Source organism: Passer domesticus, chromosome 10 (genome assembly GCF_036417665.1).
Source record: "Passer domesticus isolate bPasDom1 chromosome 10, bPasDom1.hap1, whole genome shotgun sequence".
In the NCBI taxonomy this organism is placed as follows: domain Eukaryota; kingdom Metazoa; phylum Chordata; class Aves; order Passeriformes; family Passeridae; genus Passer; species Passer domesticus.
Window position 1 is genome coordinate 41,142,675 of NC_087483.1, and position 12,590 is coordinate 41,155,264.

The window sequence follows — 12,590 nt, forward strand, 5'->3', positions numbered from 1 at the left end:
ACCTTGCTTTGGGGGCTCCCAGCCCTGGCTCCCCAGCGGCAAGCTGGGCTTGCTGTTTAATCCCAGTTGGTCAAGCTTTACCTAAACCCCCCTGGAAAACTGCTGAGCCCGACTTAGAGCCCAGACAAACTGTTTGAACGGGGCCTAAGAGGATTCTGCTCTAATGCCCGGGGGGAATCAGGATCTTTAATGCACAAAAAGCCTCCTAATGGGTCTGGGGTCACTCCTCAGTCCCCAGCAGCACCCAGAGCTACCTGGGCACCTTCGCACCCCTCAGCCCTCACCTGCTGCCCTCCCAGTGCTCATTAACCACCTCAATTATTCTCTCCTAGTCAGTAAAGTGCCAGGCAGCAACATCCAAATTGGAACTGCTCCTTTCCAGCTTCCCAGCTCCCCCCAGAATTGCTGGCTCCTGAAATTTGGATTTCAAGGCTGTTGGATCGCTCGGAGGCTCCTGTGCTGCAGGTTCCCAAAAATCACACATTTTATTTAATGCCTGGCTCTTTGGTAATTGCTCCTATTCAGTCTCACACCAGCTTGAATGATTTCAGCTTTTAATGTGCCTCATCTCATTCTGAGGCACATCAATCCAGGAGGAGATCGCAGCACCTTGAAATACTAATGCTTGTCACACTCTTTAATCTCCTCTAAAAGGTCTTGTTCCTCGTGTGCTTAAATCTCTTAATAGCTTTTCCCTCTCCTCAGGTTTTTACTTTTGTGTAGCCCATCCTAGTTAGGCTGGAGTTTGTTTAAGTTTCATTTCAGTGAAGAGCAGGAGCAATAATCTAAAAGCCTGGATTATTGCTGTATTAGTAAAAAAGGCAAAATTGCTTTTTCTAAAAAATGACCCTTTTTTTCCCTCCCCAAGCATGAAACTCTCCTTAAAAATGCATCTGTAGAAATAAAATAAACTTTTTAAAATGTAAAACACCTGCAAGAACTTACACTTGGTTTTATCTGAGGATCACTTGGAGCACATTTGGTTCTCACAGCTAAATTTCTGACATTATGGAACAGCGGGAATGACTGACACTGTGCTGCTAAACACTTCTTACAATAATGAGATTATTCTTTTATTCCAGACTCTTTTTTATTCTATTGCCCATTTAGAAACGCTTACCTGGTGCTGCTTTACCTCCTTGCACCATTCCTGCTCTGGCCAGGCTGCTGAGGTTCCTACAATGCACTCACTGTGGGAGGGGATCCTGGCCAATTAAACTGATTTTTGCCATTTCCCTTCCAACATTCCAGCAAAAATCTGATTCAAAAGGATTACTCCATGGACTAAACCTGCAGGACTTCCCAAACCCCCCTGGAGACCAGCCACACTCCTTGGGACAGAATTTAAGGCTAAATTAACACCACCTGCACAAGAGCAACAGTTGCTAAAATTCTGTTTCTCTGGAGAGTTAAAATCATGTTTCTCTGGAAAGTTGCTGCTGACACATACAGACTTTTAAAATCTCCTTGCTCAACCCACTGATGTGTTTTAGATCCATCAGTGCTCACTCAGACCTTCAAGTATCTCCAGGATACACAGAAACACCTGTGCCACTCAGTACTGGGCACCTGCTCTGTGATTCATAAAAAACTCTAAAATGTAATTAAAATTACATAAAATACATTAAAATATATAAAATACCTTGCATCCCCGACGTGAAAATCTTACACAATCTTGGAAGTTTGGGGCTTTTTTCCCTCTCATTGTTATCCAAGATGCTCAATGATAATTGCCCCCAATTTTTGAGACAGCGACACTTCAGCTTTTATTTGAAGGGAGTGATGCTTGGTGCCTTGCAGAGCTCTCACACAGAGTTTTAGCAGCAGACAGGGACCAGGCAGGGTTAAAATATCGTCTTGTTTTAGCCTGTAAAATGCTCCTGGGAAGGAACATGTCTGACCTGTGACAATGCTGCTGCGAGGTGTCTGCTGAGCACGCAGGCACAGAGCTGATCAGACTCTGCCCAGGGCTGAGGGGAGACATTCAGATCAAGAGCAGAGATCCAGGAGCATTCCTGCTGGGTTCTGGTTCTGCCAAAGAGAGGTTCTGCCCTAAAACCTCCATCTTATTCTATATCTGTTACTATATTCTAAACCCTTAAACTCTGAGTTTCCACCCTGTGATATCACACATTTCTACCCAAACTCCACAGCCACAATCCCAGTTCTGGCATTCCATTTTGGAAGCTTCTCCACGGCCTCAGGTCAGTGCAGTGTTCTCCTGGGGTCGGTGCCTGGCAGCACAGAAATCTGAAATTCCCAGCAGCCAGAACTCCAACACATTCCCACTTTGCTGTCCAGGAAAACCTGCCCCTTGTCCCTCCAAAACACAGCACAGAGCTGGCCCTGCACTTCCCCACAGTTTCTTTCAAAGCTCTGAGGGAAAGGAGATTAAAATCAATACCTGGGGTGTTTATGAAATGTCACCTGGGCAGCGCAGGCATCCCACTCTGCTCATCAAAGGTGAGACTCAATTTCTCTGTCAAAATATTTACCCAAAAAAGGATCCTCTGCCAAGGTGCTGGTATCCCATTTTGTGAGAATTTCCAAGCAGTTTTTCAGTTGGGTTTTTTCAAAGAATTCCAGACTCCTTTGGGTTGGAAGGGACCTTAAGTCCCATCCTGGAAGGCAGGGACACCTTCCACTGTCCTGGGCTGCTCCAAGCCCTGTCCAGCCTGGCCTTGGACATTCCAGGGATCCAGAGGCAGCCACAGCTGCTCTGGACACCTGTGCCAGGGCCTGCCCACCCTCCCAGCCAGGAATTCCTTCCCAAAATCCCATCCATCCCTGCCCCCTGGCAGTGGGAAGCCATTCCCTGTGTCCTCTCGCTGCCTGCCTGTGTACAAAATCACTCTCCCACTTTTCTACAAGCCCCCTTCAAGTCCTGAAAGACAGAGACAAGGTGTCCCAGAGCCTTCTCTGCCTGTGTGACCTCTGCACACAACTCCTGCAATTAGGACCTCACCAAACAATCAAGTGCAGCTCAACAACCACCTCCCTGCTGGGCTGAGGTCAGGTAACACCTGAACTCCCACATTCTTCTGCCCAAACCCAAAGAAACTCAGTTCTGGAGCAAAACTTCTGTTTTCTGCCCAAAATTTCCCAGATTTTGTGGGGAGGAAGGGAAGTTCTGAGTGTCTGTTCCGCCACCCTGACTAACCCAGGGTCTCTTTTCTCCTCTCACTGCTCCAGCAGGAGTGGGGGCAATTCCAGAGCCTCAGGAAGAAGCTGCCAGTGCCCACCCCTGGCAGGGGATAGCAGTGTTTATTCCCCCCTGAGTGTGTGGGATTTCAGCAGAGCCACACTCAGGGGACCGGAGCAGTGTCACGTGTGTCCCCAGGCAGGGCTGGCTGCCAGGACCTGAACCTGTGGTTCCAGAGAGTCTACATGTCCGTCTGGGAAACCCAACCTGCTGCCTGGAGCATGAAACCATGCCCAGTTTAAACCTCCCAGCCTTATTCCTCTGGAATGTCCCTTCGGATGAGTGGAATAGCCAACCCTGCTGGATAAGCACATGAACTGGATGCTTTGCCTAAAATGATCAGAAGTAAAATAACTCTGCTGGCATTTAAATCACCGGAATTCCCTGCAAAGGCAGCACTGGGGATGAGCAGGAGCATGGGTTATTCCATGTGCTCCCACACCCAATCCCATGGCAGAGGTCACCTCTGGCAGCTCAATGAAAAACTTGTCACACGGCCATGATAAACAGGGATGGGATTCCACATGTCCTGTAGCAATTAATTGGGAATGTTGCACCCACAGAGCTGCCTGAGCAGACAAGGAACAATCTCAAATAGTTTTTAACAACTGCCAAGTGTTGGTTTTTATGAAGGCCATTGAAGGTTGCCGTGATCAATTGTCATTGACAATATTTTATTCATTTTCCCAACTACCAGCTCCTCGTTCCTTTGTGTTTGTTTTTGGGTTTGTTTGGGTTTTTTTGTTTGGTTGGTTTTGGTTTTTTTTGCTTGGGTCAGGGCTGGGATTGAAAGTGTTCAAGATGCTATTTCATGTTTCAGATTTAGATGTTTATTATTTCTTATCTATATCACACTCTTACATCTGTGAGTTCTACAGCATTTCCTTAACAAGCTACAAAATGGCCCTGTATTTATCTCTACAAGATCTTTTGAGGAAAACTATTTCATTAAGAAATTACACCTAAATTATTTTTACTTTTAATCTAATAACTAATTACTTATGTCTTGTAATGTGGACTTTTCTGTCTAATTACAAAATACTGCCTAAACTCATGAAGAAGGACTAGCTACAGTTCTAAAACCTCAGTCTTAGTTTTATATATATTACTATATTTTAAAACCTTAAACTCCTAAGTTTTCTACTATGTGATATTACACACTTTTATTTAAACTACACACTTATAACCTCAGCTCTATTATTTAATTTTGGAAGCCTTCTCTATGGCTTCAGGTCAAATGTAGTGTTTCCTTTCAGCACAGAAAGTTCAAAACTCTTTGTATTTAGGGTTCTAAAAGCCAACTGCCTTTAAATATCTTTCAATCACTGGTGATTAACAGCTGCAATAACTATAATTGGGTCACTGCAGCTTTAATCCCCACTTTCACACCTAAACCTAAACAACAGAAAATCAAATCAGAAACAAAGCAGCAAAACACACCTTTAATTTCTGCAGCAGTAGCACTGCTGTAACCCTCCAGAGGTAATTATCATCCTTAATAACTCCAGATATGATTGAGGCTTTTAACAAAAGGAATGCTGCCTTGGAAGCCTCTGCCACGGCTCAGAATGTGACTGCTGTGAAAAGTTGTCAGCTGAGGAAGAAATGTGCTTTATTAATGATGGGTACGTGAGGGGATGTGCAAACTCTGCCCAGATGGAGCTGGGAAAGGTGACATTTTTTGGCTTTTACAGGGAGGAAGTTGCACAAGAGGCCCCAGGCAAGGCTGAAGGGAAGGACTTGGAACCATGACCTCAAAATCAACAGGTTTGGCACAGGAGGGTTTGGGTTGGGGTTATTTGTGGGTAGGAATGGATTTCCTAAATATCGAGCAGCAATGTTTCTAAATATTATTGTTTAAACAACAGCTCTTTCCACATCCAGTGTTGTTGGATGCTGCAACCAACAATCAAATTATTAACCCACAGCTCTGAGACTGAAATGAGTCAAATCAGGCCCAGTTTATCAGGTAAGGCAATTCCATTTTTTGGATGCTATAAATTCTCACATTTCCTGTTCAATAACTCATGAAACCATTTTTATTTCAGCCCTGGGAAGGGCACTGCTGGTGTTGAGTTTGAAGAAATCAGGGACGTTAATAAATGCCAAAATAAAGGAGCTGTCCTTTGTGAGTTTTTCCCAAAGGATTTTGTGTAACTCAGCACCAGGCTGCTCTTCTGTGTTTAAGACATGGAGCAATCCAAAATCACCCACTCAGAAATGAAGCAGTATTGCAAAAATTTACACCAAATTATGTTATTTCCAGACAGTAGCACAGTACACCTGTAAGGATGTGATCAAAAATTAGGAACATCCACATATCCAAGCAACAGTCCCAAAAAGAAAATTCACCTGATCCTGAGAGATGCTCTGCAGATTGCTTTGTATTTGGAATTTCTAAAGCAAATACCAAAGCAGTGATTATGATCTGCTAATGACTTTTCCACCTACTCCTTGAAACTGTTTAACAACCTCGAGGTAAAAGTTTGAACAGAAACCATTCGTTTGCCTGGGATACTTTCTCTGGAATTTTTTAAGATTTTTTTTTTTATCTTTTTAGGAGGAAGATTATAGCGAATAATAAAAACTCTGAAAATGAACCTTGCAAAACATTCCTGCTGGAAACTCCTCCCGTCAGGACGAGGCTGTGCCAAGCCCAGCAGAGGGGATTGCTCCCAGGGGAGCCATCAGCTGCAGGGCTGGAGCTCTACGAGCTGCCCTTTCCCTGGAACGGTGTCCACATGTGTGAAACATGCAGGGAGAACACGGATGGATTTATGGAGGATGAAGGAATATTGTGCTGTGCAATTATTTATGATGCTGCAATGTTTTTCACTTTTTTGCAATGTTCCTGAGCAGTGCTGCTCACTGGAATGAAAGCTGAGCCGTGGCTTGCACCCACCCTTGCCTTCCTGGCATTTACATATTTGCAATAATTATTCCTAAATTCTACAACAGGTACTATAGGAAACCCTTTCTATTTCTCTGTCTTGCATAGTGAAAGCCATAAAACCTTTTTTTTTTTAATGATAAAGGAAACCTGGGACAAACTGGGAAAGGAAGAGGTATTTCCTGAATCTGTCAAGAACTGATGGCTTCCAGAAATGATCCCAAATTCACATTTTCCAGAAGAAAGGAAAGCTGTTTGACACACAAAATACAGGATCACAAAATCCTGGAATCATTTGGATTGGAAAGGACCTTAAAGCCCATCCTGCTGTGTGCAGGGACACCTTCCATTGTTCCAGGGACACTGCCAGGGATGGGACAAATCTCAGAAATATCAGATGGATCAATATCAGAAGTCACCATCCACCAGAAAAAGAGATTGTAAGAATGTGAGGACAGAAGAAAATTAGAGAAGGTGGGGCAGAACGTGCAGAAATAGCAGCAAAGTTGTGCAAGAAGTGAAAACAAAGAACCTCAATGCAGCATTGACTGAGGGGAGAATTCCTCTGGGAATGATCATCACATTATTAAGGAAAGGAAATTCTGACAGAGCTGATTGAATCCATATTCCAGACAATTTGTATTGTACACACACCAGGTGTAGCAGCACAGCTCACAATTACGCTGTTCACCAACAGAATGGGGTAAAACTCCATGAAACAGAACCTAATTTTTATATTTAAAATCCACAAACCTCAGTGATTGCTGTGCCTTGAACAAGGGGTCAGTGTGAATCCTCAGTAATTCTCCCAGTCTCACTCTTCCAGCGCTCTCTGCTCCACCACAAATTGTGTGGTTGTAAAAAGTGAGCTCAGAAGTTTTCTGTCGAGGGGTTTTTTCTTCCAGCAGGGAAACACCAGCAATCACCCAGCTTTTCCACAAAGAATTCAGCTCAAATCAAGACAGATCTCAACTTTGACACTAAAAAAACAGGGAAACAGATTAGCTGGCAGCTTTTTAAGCAGCTGGCAGGGAATAACTATACATTCACTTCTCCCACTGGCTCCCAAGGAAATTTGCTTTCCTGATTACTGGAAAGAGACTCATGGGGGAGGCTGGTGCAATCAGAACATTCTGTGGTGCAGCAGCACTTGAGAGCTTCAGAAATCCTTGCACTGAGGTTTAAACCACGTGGACACAACTTTAATGTCTAATTTTCCCTTTGAAACTTCGGATGGAGTTGTTTCAAAAGAAATAAACTCAGGTCCCCACGTTTATTTGGTCCCACGTTTGTGGTTTTTAGTAAAATCTTTTTCCCCATTCTCTGCAGCAGCCACGTAGGTGGGGGGTTTGCAGTTCCTGGCTGCAAGACACGACAGCAAATTGCTTCATTTCAACCCACAGCTCATAATTTTAAATTTTGTTTCATTTCAATTTCACATCCCAGCTATTTCCAAGGAAATAAACAAGGCAGGGAGACGCTGCCACTCCTAATCCCCCTGCTGGTGCCAAGGTCAGGGAGGGAAGGCTGGGTCAGTGCATTAAGTCCTGAGTGCCAGTAATAGCTGCTCTTGCTTGGAGATGTCACTTTGCATTTGTCTGGAGAAGTCAGTAGAGGAGTTCAAGCCGCCCTGATGGAGGTGATGAGCAGAGTGTGCCGTTTTTAATCAGTAAATTGGTTTACAGGAGCAAACTTTCTGTTCAATTGGCTCGCAGCATTAGAGCAATGTGCAAGGAATTTTACATTTTGCACCAGAATTGTTCTGTTCACAAAGAATTTGCCACACGCAGGTTCTTTTTGTATATTCCTAATTCAAATCCAAGGTTCTGGGCTTTATCTCAGATGTGAGGTGATAAGAAAACACCTCAACTAAACAGGGGAGGTAAGAGCCAGGCTAACCTATCCCTTCTCCAGTTTCCCAAGAAGGGCAGAGCTTATACCTCCTTTTCCTATAAATATTCAAGATAATTCAGATATTTAAATGTCTTGGGCTCCTTTAAATCACAGCATTATTAGAAGGCTTCAAAATATGTCTTAATAAAGTAAATTTTTTGTCTGTTTGGGTTTGTTGGGGATTTTTTTAATCATCCTTGTTGTGCAATGTGGCGAAACGTCTGAATTCCCAGCATTTCTTCTGGAGTATTTTCTTCCTGGGGAGGAACATAAGAGGTGAAAGAATGGGAAGAGCTGTAGGATCTCTGCTCACTGTGTGCTCTGCAGGCCTCAGGAGTGCACATGTTGACTATAACCAGATGGCTGCAGGCTGCTAAAATATTCCCATCTCTGCCAATATTGCAGTGACTCCTGCTTTTCCCAGCAGTGTCACTGACTGCTCCGTGCCCCTGCTCGTGTCAAGTGTCCCATACAAAGCTGCACTTTGACTTCCAGCCTTTCCAAACCTTTCTGCCCGTCACACCTCGCCCCCACATCCCCAGCTCTGCACCAATTCCAGCTTTCCCCACACTTGGTTATAAACGTTCTCATGGACACAGTTTTGCTGGTAGGAAAGAGTTTAATTAAGTCATCCTCCTGATGAGCAAACCCAGCAGAGCAATGTCAGGGCTCAAAAATTATCCACACAGATTTAAACACAGGATCTTTTATAACTCAGAGCACAGCCAGGGATGTTAGGAGAGTTCTAACAGATTTAATGTATTTTATAATTTCACTAACGTTTGGATTTAATGAATAACTCTTTCAGGTTGAAAGGTGTAGCTGGGTGTGTATTCTATTTCCACCTGTCAGAGCTGGGGCAGTCCTCCTCTGTTCATTTTTCTTTGTCTCTTCCACAGCCAATCCTCCCTCCAGGAGATCTCTGCTGTCCATGGGCCATTAATTATTAATTATCTTCTGTCCATGGCCACTGAGTGTCCCTGCATGGCTGATCAAATTCCATCATCCCACGGGGAGATGCTCTGCCCAGGGGAGGAGCCAAGCATTCCTACCTGGATACAATCTGAGCCTGGGACAGCACAGCAGCCTCTGCCCCCTGCATTCCCACAGGAGCAGCTTTCTCCTGCCCTGCATTCCCAGAGGAGCAGCTTTCTCCTGCCCTGCATTCCCACAGGAGCAGCTTTCTCCTGCCCTGCATTCCCAGAGGAGCAGCTTTCTCCTGCCCTGCGTTCCCAGAGCAGCAGCTTTCTCCTGCCCTGCATTCCCAGAGCAGCAGCTTTCTCCTGCCCTGCATTCCCAGAGGAGCAGCTTTCTCCTGCCCTGCATTCCCAGGGGAGCAGCTTTCTCCTGCCCTGCATTCCCAGAGGAGCAGCTTTCTCCTGCCCTGCATTCCCAGAGGAGCAGCTTTCTCCTGCCCTGCATTCCCACAGGAGCAGCTTTCTCCTGCCCTGCATTCCCAGAGGAGCAGCTTTCTCCTGCCCTGCATTCCCACAGGAGCAGCTTTCCCCTGCCCTGCATTCCCACAGGAACACCAGGCCCATCTCCAGCCCCCTGGAGCTGCAGAGGAAAACTCCCCCCTTGTGCAGGATCCCTGCTCCAGCAGCAGCACAGCTGGCACTGCAGGAGGGCTGAGCCCCCATGGGATGGGGCTGTGCCACCCCCTGACCCACAGGGCTCAGCTCCTGCTCTCACTCTGCCAGGGGTTTGTTTTCTTTTTGTACTATTGCATTTGTATTTTTTAAATTCCCCTAACCGTTATTCCTATTCCCATATCTTTGCCTCAGAGCCCCTTAATTTCAAAATTATAATAATTCAGAGGGATTCCCCATTTCAGGGGAGGCTCTGCCTTCCTTAGCAGACACCTGGCTTTTCAAACCAAACCAATAACACTGTGGGAAATGAAAGGTTTGTGATGTCCAGTGTGCAAGGGCAGACCTACAAAGGAACCCCGATGTTCCAGGGCCCCATCCCACTCCATTGCACCCAAATTCCTGCTCCCCACCCCTCCTGCACTCCTTCCAGCCAGCCCCACTCCTGTACACCCGAGCTCCTCTGGATGCACCTCCTCAGCTCGGGTTCTCAGATCCCTCTCCCACTTCCCCTCCTCATTTCCCATCTATTTCAAATTCTTTCCATGCTTCCAGGACTCCACTGGGCAGAAGTTTCCTGGGAGTTTGGTCACTTTTGGAGTACAATCACACTGACAAATAGAAGTTTGCTAGGTCACATCAGTTTGTCACATCCTGGCTGGTGGAATTACTCATTGCAGAGGACAAATTCTGTGTGAGAGCCTCGATTATCCAACACCAGTTCCATGGGGCAATCCATGACAGGTCTCAGCCTCCTCTGGAAGGTGGAAATCATCCCATTCCAGCCAGCTGAAAGGGAGTGAATAATTTCTCTGGTTCCCCACATCTCCCACAGAAAATAGTGGGCAGAAAAGATGATTAGCATTCCAGTTAACAGAGCCCAAAGCTATTAGTAATAAATCCATTAGAACTTTTAATTAAAACCCCGAAACTCGTCAGGCAAAATCCACCCCATACAATAAAATAAATTTATAATATCAGTAATAATTAGCAATGCATCCTGTAGGATTAAAAATCATTAAAATAATTACATTTTGGAGTCTTTTTAAATAGGTAATAGACTGCTTCAAAGACAGTAATAAAATTATATTCAGAACCTGTAGGCTATTGTCCAGGCAGGATATACTCTGAGCATAGTCTAAAATAATGAACTTTCAAGTAATTAACAAGTAGCAGGCACTGGATAATTATTTTTAATGATCTTGCCTTCCTTCTTGAAGATAACAAAGATTTTGGGCCCCTTTGAGCAAAATTGGGAGACAGTCACACTTTGTGTGTTGCCCAACATCCAAAAAGAAACAAGCTCTAGGTATTCCAAGATTACAGGGGCACACAGATAGTCTGGAGCCCAAAATTCCTCTTGAGGAAAATCAGAAGTCAATTCAAATATCAGTTGTCCAGGGTGATAAGAACTGGTTTTACCTGCAATTGCCAAAATTCAAGTTGTGTTATAAAAAGGCTCAATGGACTTGGTCAATATTAGTCTAAAACCACAGGGAAAATGAGCCTGCAGGATGAATTCCTAGGCTGGTTGGAAGTTTAGGGGATTTTTCTTGTTCTCTGCTTCCAGAATTTTTGCAGAAAATATACAAAAACCTGAAGGAAGGGAAGAGAACGATGCAACTTCCATGAAATGAAAGGTTAGGGGACAGAGCTCCACATTTCCAAAGCAGCTCCACTCCACTCTGGCTCCTTCCCAGCCCTGAGCTGAGCAGGATTTCTGGAAACTCCTGGGATCTCAAGTGCTCCACCCAGCCCCAATCTGCCCAACTGGTTCATGAACAGCCCCAGGCAGGGATGGATGGAGCTGCAGGACAGCTCCAGCCTGAAAAGCTCCCAGCAGGAAACAACTGCCTGGGAAAATGATCAGGTGCAGAGGAGTGGAAGTAGCTTCTCAAAATTAAAGCTTGATTAAAACATGAGGAACAGACCAACATTAAATGGACAAGCTGGACCTTTAGCACAAGCTTAGATGAAATGATATCACTTTAAAAAGCTCTTTGTACAGCACTAAATCTCCAAAATTCACAGCCCGGAAGCAATGCATTACTTTGCCCAAAACAAAGATTTGTGTCAAGATTCAATTTGGGGTTGAAAAGGAGCTACTAAATTTAAAATTTCCATTAAGAATTCCAGAATAATGCAACAGCACTGTGAAAGCTGAGTATAGTCCAGCATTCTCAGGTGTTTATCAGCATCCTCTTATCATTTGGATTATCCCAAGCAGAACAACAGGTGAGACTGGCAGATGCTTGGGGCTGAGGTGCTGACAACAGCTCAAAAATGCACAGCCAGAATTGTCCTTACAAGGAGAATTTGGATAATAAAGCACCTGAAAGGCATCAGCAGGTGGCTGCTCCTCCCCTGTTTGATGTGATCAATGGGAATTCGCCTGTTCCTGAAGACATTTGTCTGATTTAACCATTTTGTGTTATCCCAGAATCATGGAATGGTTTGGGACTCCTTTCACTGTCCCAGGCTGCTCCAAGCCCATCCAGCCTGTCCTTGGACATTTCCAGGGATCCAGGAGCAACCCCAGCTTCTCTGGGAGCCTATGCATCACCATCCTTCCAGCCAGGAATTCCTTCCCAAGTTCCTTCCCAACTATATTCCAATCAACAACTGGGCCAAAAATTAAATTTTTTCCACACCATCCACTGGTGTTTCCTGGATATCCATCCAGTACCAAGGCTGCACATCCACACAGAGACTGGAAATCAACAGGCAGTGCTAATAAGCAGAATGTAAAACAGTCATTAAAGGCAAATGTAATGAGCTGTTAAGTCTAGACTATTCCACAAAGACTGGCAATAGGCTGGATTTTGAGCTCTTTTATGATGTGTTCTGGAAGAAAAAGTAACCAACATGAAAATGAAGTCTAAGAAAAAAAAATCCATCAGAAGATGTTGCAGTTTTAAGGAAGAACGATAAAAAGTGTTATAAAGAGGAATAAGAGAGAAAGCAAACTGATAAACAGGATGGAAAAAAAAAACCTAAAAAGAAATTTATCTGAAAT

The 12,590-nt window shown here is 44.6% G+C and overlaps 1 long non-coding RNA gene across 1 annotated transcript; it reads left to right on the forward strand.

Moving 5' to 3' along the window:
• Positions 1-4,691: 4,691 nt before the first annotated feature.
• Positions 4,692-5,863, forward strand: LOC135309366 (uncharacterized). Its single transcript, XR_010369641.1, has 3 exons — positions 4,692-4,969; positions 5,071-5,171; positions 5,763-5,863. It is a non-coding gene; the product is annotated as an uncharacterized LOC135309366 (long non-coding RNA).
• The last annotated feature ends 6,727 nt before the right edge of the window (positions 5,864-12,590 follow it).